Source organism: Octopus bimaculoides, chromosome 19 (assembly GCF_046866305.1).
Source record: "Octopus bimaculoides isolate indiv1 chromosome 19, ASM4686630v1, whole genome shotgun sequence".
Lineage (NCBI taxonomy): Eukaryota > Metazoa > Mollusca > Cephalopoda > Octopoda > Octopodidae > Octopus > Octopus bimaculoides.
In genome coordinates, this window is record NC_142946.1 from 43,457,721 (window position 1) to 43,471,524 (window position 13,804).

General features: G+C 39.3%; 1 long non-coding RNA gene across 1 annotated transcript in view; it reads left to right on the plus strand.

Annotated features, from left to right (window-relative positions):
- The first annotated feature begins 528 nt into the window (after positions 1-528).
- Positions 529-13,804, plus strand: part of LOC149131846 (uncharacterized) — a 16,298-nt gene continuing 3,022 nt past the window's right edge. The window contains exon 1 of the long non-coding RNA XR_016237410.1: positions 529-888. This is a non-coding gene — a long non-coding RNA (uncharacterized LOC149131846). The remainder of the gene's footprint in view (positions 889-13,804) is intronic.

Below are 13,804 nucleotides of genomic sequence, written 5' to 3' on the forward strand. Positions count from 1 at the left end.
CAAAGACTGTCCTCAGCCAGGGTTCACCTTATTTGTATACACTCACTTGGTGTCAGACAAAATATGCAGACAGTCACAAGCACAAAGACACCCCCCCACACACACACACACACACTCACACACACATACACACATACACACACGCACACGCCTACTCACGCATAGTCTATGAGATTACTCACGCAAACGAACTTGCATAAAATGCGTAACAATACCTACAGACAACCACACCTTAACTAGTGTGTTCAGATACGTTTGTGCGCGCACACAAAGACATATAAATGCGACTGAATGACGCACACACACACACACACACACACACACACACACACACACACACACACACACACACACACACACACACACACACACACACACGTGTACATACACACATATACATGCATACGTACGTGTGTGTGTGTGTGTGCGCGCCTATATATATATATATATATATATATATATATATATATATATATATATATATATATATATATATATATATATATATAAACAAAAGTAAATGAGTATATGCATATATACGTACAGGTATGTGCATACCGACATCCACCTGTATGTATAGGTGCATATCTGGGTACAGGACATTGCAAACAAACGTAGACGAGAACACACGAGCCACATAGAGAACATTCTACTTCATCAGCTACCCACGTTTTAACACCGGCGTTTCGACGAGCTTCGGGCAGGACGCAACGTTAAAACGGCTCGTCCCATGGATCGCAGATTAAATCTGTATACGCAAATTAAATCTAGCCATGGAGGAATGTCGTGGCGGACAAAAAACAAGACAGGAAAACAAACAGAAAAGGCTTTACGGCCAGACGAGAAAAATTATGTGTGTATATATATGGGCGCAGGAGTGGCTGTGTGGTAAGTAGTTTGCTTACCAACCACATGGTTCCGGGTTCAGTCACACAGCGTGGCAGCTTGGGCATGTGTCTTCTACTATAACCTCGGACTGACCAAAGCCATGTGAGTGGATTTGGTAAGCGAAAACTGAAAGAAGCCCGTCGTGTATATATATATATATATATATATATACATATATTTTCTTTTTTTTTAATTCTATTTCTTTGTATTTAATTAACAAACGGTTTTGTTCTCGGCTTGAAAAATGGCGAAATAAATTAATGTTTCGGCCACGAAACCATGGGTGTCTAAACAAAAAGTTTATCAATCGTCTTACTAATACTATAAATGTTTTGGCTTTAACAAATTATGTCTTTATTTCCTTCCATAGGTCATCAGTCTATTGTCTTGCGAATAATATCATGTGTACATTACAGATTGTCTGTGATTTCCTTCCAAACTTTATCACTCGACCATGTTACGAATTAATAGGTGTTATGTCTAAGAGATTATGTTCGCGATTTGCTTCCATAGTTTACTAATCAATTGTCTTCTCAATTTTATAAATGTTGTATGTATAACAGATTATGTCACCGATTTCGTTCCATAGTTAAACTGTTGCCTACCTACACCGTAGCGGATAGAATAATAATGTTAAAGATATTATTTTCTTGATGTTTTACTAAAGTGAAAAAGTTTAAAAATTATATTTTTAATCGTAAATGTTCAATCAGACGCGAACAGATGTATTAGCACCTTTTATACGGGGGAGATATTGCAGTAATATTATGTGATTGGACAGAGAGCCATATAGAGAGTGAGAGAGTGAGAGAGTGAGAGAGAGAGAGAGAGAGAGAGAGAAGGAGAGGTAGAGAGAGAGAGAGAAGGAGAGAGAGAGAAGGAGAGAGGTAGAGAGAGAGAGAAGGAGAGAGAGAGAAGGAGAGAGAGAGAAGGAGAGAGAGAGAAGGAGAGAGAGAGAAGGAGAGAGAGAGAAGGAGAGAGAGAGAAGGAGAGAGAGAGAAGGAGAGAGAGAGAAGGAGAGAGAGAGGAGAGAGGTAGAGAGAGAGAAGGAGAGAGAGAAGGAGAGAGAGAATGAGAGAGAGAGGCAGAGAGAGAGAGAGAGAAGGAGAGAGAGAGAAGGAGAGAGAGAGAGAGAAGGAGAGAGGTAGACGGAGAGAGAGAGAAGGAGAGAAGTAGACGGAGAGAGTGAAGGAGAAAGAGAGAGATAAAGTGAGACTGAGGGAGGGAGAGAGAGAGAGAGAGAGAGAGAGAGTGAAAGAGATAAAGTGAAGAATGGACAGAGATGAGGAAGAAAGAGTTGGATTGAAGAAGTGAGGCCGATAGAGGAAAGAGAGACGGAGAGAGAGATGAAATCAGGAACGGAATGAGATGAAGAGAGATGGATTAATGGCGGAGGGCTGAGAGAGGGGGGGTAAGAGTGAGAGACGTGGGCAGTGGTCTGGGTAGAGATGAAGCGGAGACAGAGAGGGAGAGAAGGAGCATTGAATCGATAAAGGGATGCAGAAAGAGTAAGAGAGAGAGAGAGGGGGTAGAGAGAGGGGAAGAACGAGAGGAAGAGAGAGAGACGGAGGTAGAGTGAAACGGAGTAAAAGAGAGAGGGGAAATGAAAGATACAGACTGTGATAGAAAGAAAGAGAGACGAGAAAGAAACGAGGAAGAGAGAAACGAGGAAGAGAGAAACGAGGCAGAGAGAAACGAGGAAGAGAGAGAGAAGAAATGAGAGATACAGACTGTGATAGAAAGAGAGAAAGAGAGACGAGAGAGAAATGAGAAAGAGACGACGAAGAGAGAAAGAGAGATAGACGAGGAAGAGAGAGAAAGAGAGGAGAATGGATTGAGAGGAAGAGAGGAGAATGTTGGATTGATGTAGACTAAAAGAAGGATGTATATGGATTTGAAATGAGAGAAAGAGTTGGAAAGATGAAGAGAGAATGAGAGACATTGGGAAGGTACTTGTGGAGAGAGAGAGAGAGAGAGAGAGAGAGAGAGAGAGAGAGAGAAAGAGAAGTAAATACAAGATGTGGAGACGTAGAATCGAAATGAAGGGGGAACTAATGGATTAGAAGGAAGGAGAAGTTGAGTGATATGGAGAGACAGAGAGAGAGAGAGATGTGTAGAGAGGTTGTATGAGAGTGTGGAGAGAAAGAAAGAAAAAAAAAAGAAAGAAAAAAAGGAAAGAAAAATGATATGTATTAATTGTATGTATTTCTTAATCGATATTGTTTCTTTGGCTTGTTTTAGTCATTGAACTATATATATATATATATATATATATATATATATATATATATATATATATATATATATATATATATATATATATATATATATTAAGTTTGGTACTTATTCTGCCAGTTTCTTTTTGCCGCTAAGTTACGGGTTGTAAACAAAACAAGACCGGTTGACAAGTGATGGTGGAGGACACAAACACATAGAGACATACACAAACACACACACATACAGAGACACACAGACACACACACACACACACACACACACGCACACATACACACACACACACATATATATATACACAGAGAGAGATATACAACGGGTTTCCACGCAGTTTCCGTCTATCAGATTTATTGACAAGGCTTTGGTCGCTCTGGAGCTATAGTAGAAAACGCTTACCCGAGGTGTCAGGCGCTAGGACTGAACCCGGAATCTCATGGCTGCAAAGCAAGCCTCTTATCCAGACGGACAACGTATGTGAGACGGAGAGAGACAGATAGAGAGACGAAGAGAGAGACAGATAGAGAGACGAAGAGAGAGACGAAGAGAGAGACGAAGAGAGAGACAGATAGAGAGACGAAGAGAGAGACAGATAGAGAGACGAAGAGAGAGACAGATAGAGAGACGAAGAGAGAGACAGATAGAGAGACGAAGAGAGAGACAGATAGAGAGACGAAGAGAGAGACAGATAGAGAAACGAAGAGAGAGACAGACAGAGAGACGAAGAGAGAGACAGATAGAGAGACGAAGAGAGAGACAGATAGAGAGACGAAGAGATAGAGAGAGACGAAAAGGATATATATATGCTGTGTGCGTGTGTGTGTGTGTGTGTGTGTGTGTGTGGAGAGAGAGAGAGAAGTAGAGAAAGTTAAAGACTGCGTAATGTGTGTATGGGGAAAAGAGGGAAAAGACAAGAGAAAGACAGAGAGGAAGAAGGGAATAGAGTGAGAGGGAGAATGGAAGAGAGAGGCAGAGAAAGTGTGTGTGTGTGTGTGAGAGAGAGTGACTAAGAAAAAGGACAGAGAATGCGTGTGTGTGTGTGTGTGTGTGTGTGTCTGTGCATGAGACACAAGCAGAAAGAGGGTGCGAGACTTGCAGACAGGAGACAGACGTAGAGAGAGAGAGAGAGGGAGAGAGAGACAGACAGAGAAACAAAGAGACAGAGAAAGAGAGACAGACATAGAAAAAGAGACAGACAGAGAGACATAGAGAGAGAGGCAAAAAGAGGCAGACAGAGAGAAAGAGGCAGACAGAGAGAGAGAGATAGGTAGGAAGAGGGAGAGATAGAGAGAGATAGACATAGAAAAAGAGAGAGACACACAGACATAAAAAGAAAGATAGAAGGAGGGAGGGAGACAGAGAGGGGTAGAAAGAGAGGGGCAGACAGAGAAAGGGACACACTCAGACATAAAGAAAGATAGATAAAAAAGAGAGAGACAAAGAGAGACAGACAGACAGAGAGAGAGAGACAGATCGACAGAGAGGTGGTGGGGGGAAAAGAGGAAGAAAAGAGACATACAGTTCGATATCGAAAAAGAGAGAGACCCTCAGAGAGAGAGAGAAAGAAAGAGGGAGAGAGAGAGAGAGAGAGGGAAATGAAGGGAGAAAGCAAGCGAGGGTGATGTATATAGTTCGATCATTAATAACGAGGACTTAAAAGCGTGCGTCTGTGTGTGTCTGAGCGAGTGTAATAATTTCGAAAAGATGGCTGAGTGACTTGGGTCAGCTTAACCTTGTCCAACCGATGATAATGTGTGCTGCACTATGTGAGCTGACGATATTACCTGTTGCTAGGACTGCTTGCTCTTCTTATAGACGCTCACTGGTACAGGGCGAGGGGGCCGCTTGCGGTGCTATGCTGTGGGTGTGTGTGTGCAACGGTGGTGCACAGTGGTGTTTAGCGGTGTAGTGCAGTGGCTAGAGTTGTAGTGTAGTGGTTACTGCTATAGTGTAATGGCTAGTGCTGTAGTTTAGTAGTTAGTGCTGTAGTGTAGTGGTTACTGCTATAGTGTAATGGCTAGTGCTGTAGTTTAGTAGTTAGTGCTGTAGTGTAGTGGTTAATGCTATAGTGTAGTGGCTAGTGTTGTAGTGGAGTGGTTAATTCTATAGTGTAGTAGCTAGTGCTGTAGTTAAGTAGTTAGTGCTGTAGTGTAGTGGTTAATGCTATAGTGTAGTGGCTAGTGTTGTAGTGGAGTGGTTAATTTTATAGTGTAGTGGCTAGTGTTGTAGCATAGTGGTTAGTGCTGTAGTGTAGTGGTTGATGCTATAGTGTAGTGGCTAGGGTTGTAGTGGGGTGGTTAATTCTATGGTATAGTGGCTAGTACTGTAGTCTAGTAGTTAGTGCTGTAGTGTAGTGGTTAATACTATAGTTGTGGTGAGGTTTTTCTGTACTGTTGTGGAGCGGTGGAGTGGTGTCACGTGACGTAACACCCTTTAGTAGAGTGGTGTGACGTAACGGTGTGGTTGTGGAGTGGTGTGCCGCAGCATACGGTAGTATCGTGATGTAATGATGTAGAACAAAGTACAGTAAAGGTGTGTGCATCGGAGTGGTGTATGTGTATGTGATGTAGTGTTACGGAGTGCTCAATGTGAAGTTATATTGTGGAATGGTGTAGAGCAGTAAGGTTCAATGTACTGTGATATTGGTTTCAAATTTTGGCACAATACCAGCAATTCTGAGGAAGATTACATCGACCCTAGAATTTTACTGGTACTTATTTTATCGACCCTGAAAAGATCAAAGGTAAACCCTACTTCGGCAGAATTTGAACTCAGAACACAAAGACGGACGAAATGACGTTAGAGCATTTTGCCCGGCATGCTAACGAATATTGTCAGCTCACCACTTTAATAATAATAATAATAATCGACCCCAGAATTTCTCTGGTATTTATTTTATTGATTCTGAAAGGATGGAAGGCAAAGTCGACGTCGGTAGAATTTGAGCGTAAGGATATAAATATTGGTAAATGTTTGCTTCGAAAATATAAAACCAATATTTATATTGTCGCAAAGCGGCGAGCTGGCAGAATCTAGAGCAAGCTGCGCAAAAGACGGACATTTCGTCCGTCTTTACGTTTAAATTCCGCCAAGGTCGACTTTGCCTTTTGATCCTATCGGAATCGATGAAATACGTACACTGGTGTCCATGTAATTGACTTACCCTCTCCCAGAATATTTCGCTCGTCGCTGCGTTCTGAGTTCAAATTCTGCCGAGGTCGACTTTGCCTTTCATTATTTCGGGGTCAATGTATATATATATATATATATATATATGTGTGTGTGTGTGTGTGTGTGTGTGTGTGTGTGTGTGTGTGTGTGTGTGTGTGTATATGTATATATATATTCTTTGTATTATATATATATATATATATATATATATATATATATATATATATATATATATATATATATATGTGTGTGTGTGTGTGTGTATACAAATTTAAATTTAACCGGAATATATTCAGTGCTGAATTCTTCTGAATATACACGCGTACCAAGATGTAATTTGAAAAGTCCGCCTCTTACATAGATATATAAATGTGAACATTTCTATGTGCTATGATGGATAAATTTGGTGTTCGTCTGGTATGTGTATGTTGTTCATTTTTATGTGTCTTGATTATGCCTGCACTGAAGATTAGAAAATGGATTATGTACACTAATTATGAAATCATATGATTTGCGGCTGAATCTGTTTTTAAGAGACGACTTCCGGGTTGCATTCCCTCGCTGTCGGTACATTGTATATTTATTAAGCTAGTTTTGACTTTGGGAGTTCCTTATAGCGTGAGGCATTTACGTGTAGTAATGCCGTTAATATAATATAATATATATATATATATATATATATATATATATATATATATATATATATATATATATATATATATATATATATATACATATACATATATATATATATATATATATATATATATATATATATATATATATATATATATATATATATATATATATATATATATATATTATAAGGATCACCATATTAAAAGGGGTCCGCACTTTGTGGGCGGACAGTCAAATAATAACACTTATAGACATAAACATGTAATGGTATATCTTTTTTTCTACCTTCGACGAGATTCATATTCATAATGATATAAGTATTTTAATTAATTTTTAAAGTCTGAATCGAAACAGCTGTCAGGGATTATGTTTATTATGTTTATTTTTATAATTAATAAATATAATTATTGATTTATCTCTATTTTCTTATATATATATATATATATATATATATATATATATATATATATATATATATATATATACATATATATACATATATATATATATATATATATATATATATATATATATATATATATATATATATATATACATACATACATACATACATACATACATACATAAACACGCATAAAGTATATGCACGCTTGTATATATACATACAAACGCACCCACAGACACACACATATCTCATTTATGTATATTTGTATAAAAGTACGTCTGTAGGCATGTTAGCACCTACGTGTGTATATGTATTTATGTACGTATGCATTTTTGTATTCATATATTTATGCACGTATATGCATTTCTTTTTTAAGCATTTGTTAGTAACACCGTTTCTCATACTTGTATGTGTTTAATTGCATATATCATATGTATACAAGTCACATACACAGGTAGATACATGCGCATGTATCGCAAACATTGTAAAATATACCTTGTGTGCGTGTACGCGCGTCTGTGTGTGTGGTTTGGTGTTGGGGTGTTGCGCCACAAGTGGGCGGAGAGTTGAATAATACCTCTTCAAATCCTGAATTAGTTCACGTTTAAATAACAGATTTAAAGGTTTCAGACAGATATGCAAATATGCCTATATATATACATGTGTGTGTGTGTGTGTGTGTGTGTGTGTGTGTGTACATGGATGAATGTATATACGTATATATGTATATATATATATGTATGTATAGGTAAATAAATACATATATCAACATACATCCATACATCTATAAATATATATATATATATATATATATATATATAAATATATACATATTTGTTTTGCAAGATTTTTTATGTGAAATCGTGTGTTGAAACAGATGTTGTTGTACTTGGGGATGGTCATATTGCCAGTTTAGCCAATAAAAACACACGCACTGTATATTTGGTGTTAATTTTTTTTTTTTTTTCAGCTTTATATTACATTAATCTTAATCTTAATCTTATTTCGGCCAGAGTTCTTTCGTCACACTTCTGTGACCTCATCAGTGGTCCTTTGTTTCCTTCTTTCTTATGTGTGTCTCACCTTGCTAACTATCAGCCATTTTGTATTTTGTATTCCTATTGTATGTGTCTACGCATGCGTGTCCTTCAATGTGTCTGTGTCTTTTGTAAGTGCATGTGTGTATGGGGAGTGTCTGTATCACCTATATTCTCTGTTAATATGTGTTCATTTGTATTAGTTTTTATTTATTTATATGTTCATGTGTGTGTGTGTGTGTGTTTTTTTTTTTTTTTTTTAATGTGTTTAATTAAATTTTGTTAACGTATGTAGTATTTAATTCCATTTGTTTATCTATGTATTGTATTATACTTTGTTCCTATTATTGGTTTATGGGTAACGTGTTGTCACATGCTGTGGTTTGTTAGTGGCGTATGTTAGTGTTCCATTCTAGTTTCCTATTCAGGCTAGGTTTCCCTTCTATTATGTGTGTAGCTTCAGTAATTTGTCTAAGTGCTGCATCACTGCTATGTGTAGATAAGATTTTAATTTCTATGTTGTTGATTGAGCCTCTATGTTCTTGCTCAGCGTGCTGGTACAGAACTGATGAGTTCTTCCCTTCCTTAAGTTCCCTCCAATGTTCGTTTGCCCGCTCCCCTATACTCCTTGCTGTTTCGCCTACATATGTCGTTGTCTTATTTCTGCATCGTCCCTCTGTACATCTTATACTATAGACCACATTTCTGGTTTTGCAGTTCGTTTGTGGGCTAAATCTACATACGATACAGTTCCTATCAGTGCAGGGGGTTCTACTGAAAGGGTATGTTCTACTGATAAGGGATTTGATAGGGTTGCCTGGCCTTTCAACAACCTTAATTCTTAGCTTAAGTTTGTCTAGGGCCCTTCTAAAGCGGTACGCCAGTTCGCCTCTAGGGGTGGTGTTGACGAACATGACGCTTTGGTACTTGTGGCTATTGTACCATGAGCTTGCCTTCCCTATTTTCTTCTTAGTTCTTTCTATGGTGTTCCATGATTTGCTCCTATAGAGTGGGCAAATCCCATTCCTATCGTTGCGTTTGATTGTTTCAAACTTCTTCATAGCTCCTTTGTAAACCCTGATCCTTTCTTTATGGCTGTAACCCGAGAACTGCATGCGGTGGACGAAATGTTGTATATGTCTCTTTAATTCTGTAGGGTCGCACATGCAGGAGACATTTCGCATTACTCTGACGAGGTCTGCCATCAATATGTTGAATTTGGCATTGTCCGCAATAGCCGAGTTCCGGTGGGTCAGGTACTTGGAGGCCATAGGTTTTGTATAGTGTGAATGGAGGATTCTGGTTTTATTGTTCTTAGTTTCTAGCCAGAGTTCAGTATCTAATACAGGTAATCTATGGTTAGGGTGTTTAGTAGGGTAGTCTATCGTAACTCTAATACTCTGGTGGATGGAGTTAGCTATTTGCTGGATGCTCTCCATAGTCTTAGTTTCTATTTCTATTTCAGGGGTACTCTCTTGTGGGGGTGTCTTTACCACTAAGTTGATATCATCGACATATCGAGAGTACACATTCACGAGTATGGAGTTCTGTGTCAGGCGTTCCTTAAGCCTTCTGTCCCACCATACCATGAAAAGATTGGCCACATCACCGGCGATACTAACCCCGATGGCTGCCCCCTCGTCCTGGGCGTATAATTTGTTGTTAAATTTAAAGGTGTGGCCTTTTAGGGTGACCTTTATACTAGCTCCTAGTGCATGTGCGATCATTTTCTTTACCTGGTGGATATTAGTGGGGGTCCGTATGGCTCTGGTCCATCCACTCCATCTCTCTATAGGGGTCTTCCTAGCCATAGAGGTAATTGTGGGTGGTCTACCTCTTAGACGTCTACTAGGGCAGAAATCTCTAAGGTCGTATCTATCTAGATATGCATCGTCATATGTCAATCTAAGTAGGAGGCCCAGTTCTTCTGTGTTGACTTTTTGGAACTCCACTTCGCTCTCGTTGATCATTTCCACGCACTTTTCCACTGCCAAATCCACGTCGATAGATGGGTATAGTGATACCACATCCATGCTACCCACTATACACCCTGTCAGGTTGCAAGTGTTGTTGCAGTCGTTGATCCTGCTGAGGAGATCTTCCGTGCTGTCACAGACATCAGGTGACATCTGGATTATGGGGCGTATGATCATTGAGAGGAAGTAGGAGATCCTGTAGTTACTAGCGACATTCGCTCCACAGACTGGTCTTGTTGGTGGTCCCACTACAGGATTAGTTGTTACTTTGTGGTCCTTACGGAGCCCATACAGCGTCGGGATATCATTGTTCCAGGCTTGGAAGTTGTTGGCTGTGCGCTTCTGGGGTCTAAGGACAATTGTCCACATCATCATGTGGGCATTGAGGACTTTTTCTCTTTCCTCATGCGCCTGTAAGGTTGTTACCTTCGTATTGGCGATGTGAGGTTGCATTGCCTGGATATAGTTCGGCAGGCTGTCTATTGACATTCTGCCGGACTTATCTGTGGGAAGGCATACCACTTCTCCCTTTTTCGTGCGCTGCATGAGCTTGTGTAGGCCACTTGCGGGTATATTCCCAAGTTGTTGGGCCTCTGTCTTATTCTGTCTCTGTCTCTTAGTGTACAATTCTAAAATCTGTCTAAGTTTTGTCCTAGCTATAGTGAACTGTGCTTCCATGTGGTCATGAGTATGTTTAGGGATGCAGACTCTTTTGTTAAAGGGTAATGTTGTCGGGTATACCCGGCTCATATCATAAGTTTTGTCATGTATGTTGAAGAATTGAGTGTCAAGGAGGCTAGTATTCCTGTTGTTGGCCCCTCTGGGGTTGTCTTCTTTGTAACTACCACTACTATTACTGCCGTTATTGCTACTCCCATTCATCCTGTTATTCCTACCACTACTATTGTTACTGTCACTACCACCACAAACTTAAGCTAAGAATTAAGGTTGTTGAAAGGCCAGGCAACCCTATCAAATCCCTTATCAGTAGAACATACCCTTTCAGTAGAACCCCCTGCACTGATAGGAACTGTATCGTATGTAGATTTAGCCCACAAACGAACTGCAAAACCAGAAATGTGGTCTATAGTATAAGATGTACAGAGGGACGATGCAGAAATAAGACAACGACATATGTAGGCGAAACAGCAAGGAGTATAGGGGAGCGGGCAAACGAACATTGGAGGGAACTTAAGGAAGGGAAGAACTCATCAGTTCTGTACCAGCACGCTGAGCAAGAACATAGAGGCTCAATCAACAACATAGAAATTAAAATCTTATCTACACATAGCAGTGATGCAGCACTTAGACAAATTACTGAAGCTACACACATAATAGAAGGGAAACCTAGCCTGAATAGGAAACTAGAATGGAACACTAACATACGCCACTAACAAACCACAGCATGTGACAACACGTTACCCATAAACCAATAATAGGAACAAAGTATAATACAATACATAGATAAACAAATGGAATTAAATACTACATACGTTAACAAAATTTAATTAAACACATTAAAAAAAAAAAAAAAAACACACACACACACACACACATGAACATATAAATAAATAAAAACTAATACAAATGAACACGTATTAACAGAGAATATAGGTGATACAGACACTCCCCATACACACATGCACTTACAAAAGACACAGACACATTGAAGGACACGCATGCGTAGACACATACAATAGGAATACAAAATACAAAATGGCTGATAGTTAGCAAGGTGAGACACACATAAGAAAGAAGGAAACAAAGGACCACTGATGAGGTCACAGAAGTGTGACGAAAGAACTCTGGCCGAAATAAGATTAAGATTAAGATTAATGTAATATAAAGCTGAAAAAAAAAAAAAAAAATTAACACCAAATATACAGTGCGTGTGTTTTTATTGGCTAAACTGGCAATATGACCATCCCCAAGTACAACAATATAAATATATATATATATTTATATACACGCACACATACATAAACATGTATTTATATGTATCCATATGCAAATACATATATACACAAACATACACACATACACACATACAAATATATGCACAAATATATACTATATTATATGCATCTACAAAACTCGTCTATGGGAACATCATAAAATGAAACTTTTAAGCTGACATGCACTAGGATACACACGCACACACACACACACACACACATGCAAGCGCGCGCCCGCGCGCACAGAAACACACTAACTCTCAATAGACGTAAATATCTTATACAAATATACATTATCTATCTATTTATCTCACTATATATTTACACATACACATATATATAGGTACACGCACACATATGCACACACATATATACGCGCACACATGCATATACATAAACACATTCTCTCTCTCTCTCTCTCTCACACACACACACACACACACACACACACACACACACACACACACACACACGTCTGTACACATACTTAGTTTTATTCTATTTCCATTCTTCTGCATACGTGAAACCATAGAATTGAATAACTCAAGCGTTAGTCATGTCTGAACAGTGGATTCAGCATTAGTCATGTCTGTAAACAGGATATAAAGACAAGGCGAGATATAAGCCATGTCGAGTATGTAAGAGCGTGTGAAACTACATACCACTCAGTGGATGGATAACTGTTACCCTGGGTACTTGACAGAACTAAAGGGTACGTGGAATTCTTTCGTCCGCCTTCTGCTTGTTTGTCTTTCGTGTCCGAGGATAATGACTTCGTAGATTCTTACTGAACAACCGGGACTAGCTCTTTCCTTCCATCAAATCGACATTACCTGTACAGGTGCAACAGGTCTCACACGTCAGGTGTTGCAATGATCGCAGAGCAACTTGAGATGATCCAACGCACTTCCCGGTCTGAGAATCGAACCCACGATCTCGCGATCGAGTGTGCAGCACCTTAACCACTAGTCCACGAGCCCTTTTTAGCCTATAACAATGCGTTATACATGTAGTGTCACTAGCGTAGCTAAAGTGTGTGCCGCGCGGGGCGGCCCTTCCGTTTTCCACTCCCGAAAAACGCATTTTTCCTACAGCAGACACAAAAGTGGTGCTCCTTTAAAAGAGCCGCGCGGTGCGATCCTCTCCTACCACCCCACCTAGCGACGCTAGAGGGTGCTGTGTCCCCTGAGGATGAGGTGTCTTCTAGACTGAGTTCCGTTGAGGAGGATGTTCAAATTAAATCGAAGCGTGAGAAAAAAAATGTGTACAAGACACACATGATTAATGTTTCTTTGTTTGTTATTCAATTTGTGACCGGCGCATTGAAATGCCTTTTGTCGGCTCAATCAAGGTACACCCGAGGATAAAAAAAAAATGCAAAACAACCATAATACGAAAAATAACTGGATATGAACGAGAGTTAATTCATGAGTTACACTGAGAACGACGAAAATCCAAACAATAACATATCTATTCATTCTTAATACCTTGGAACGTGAA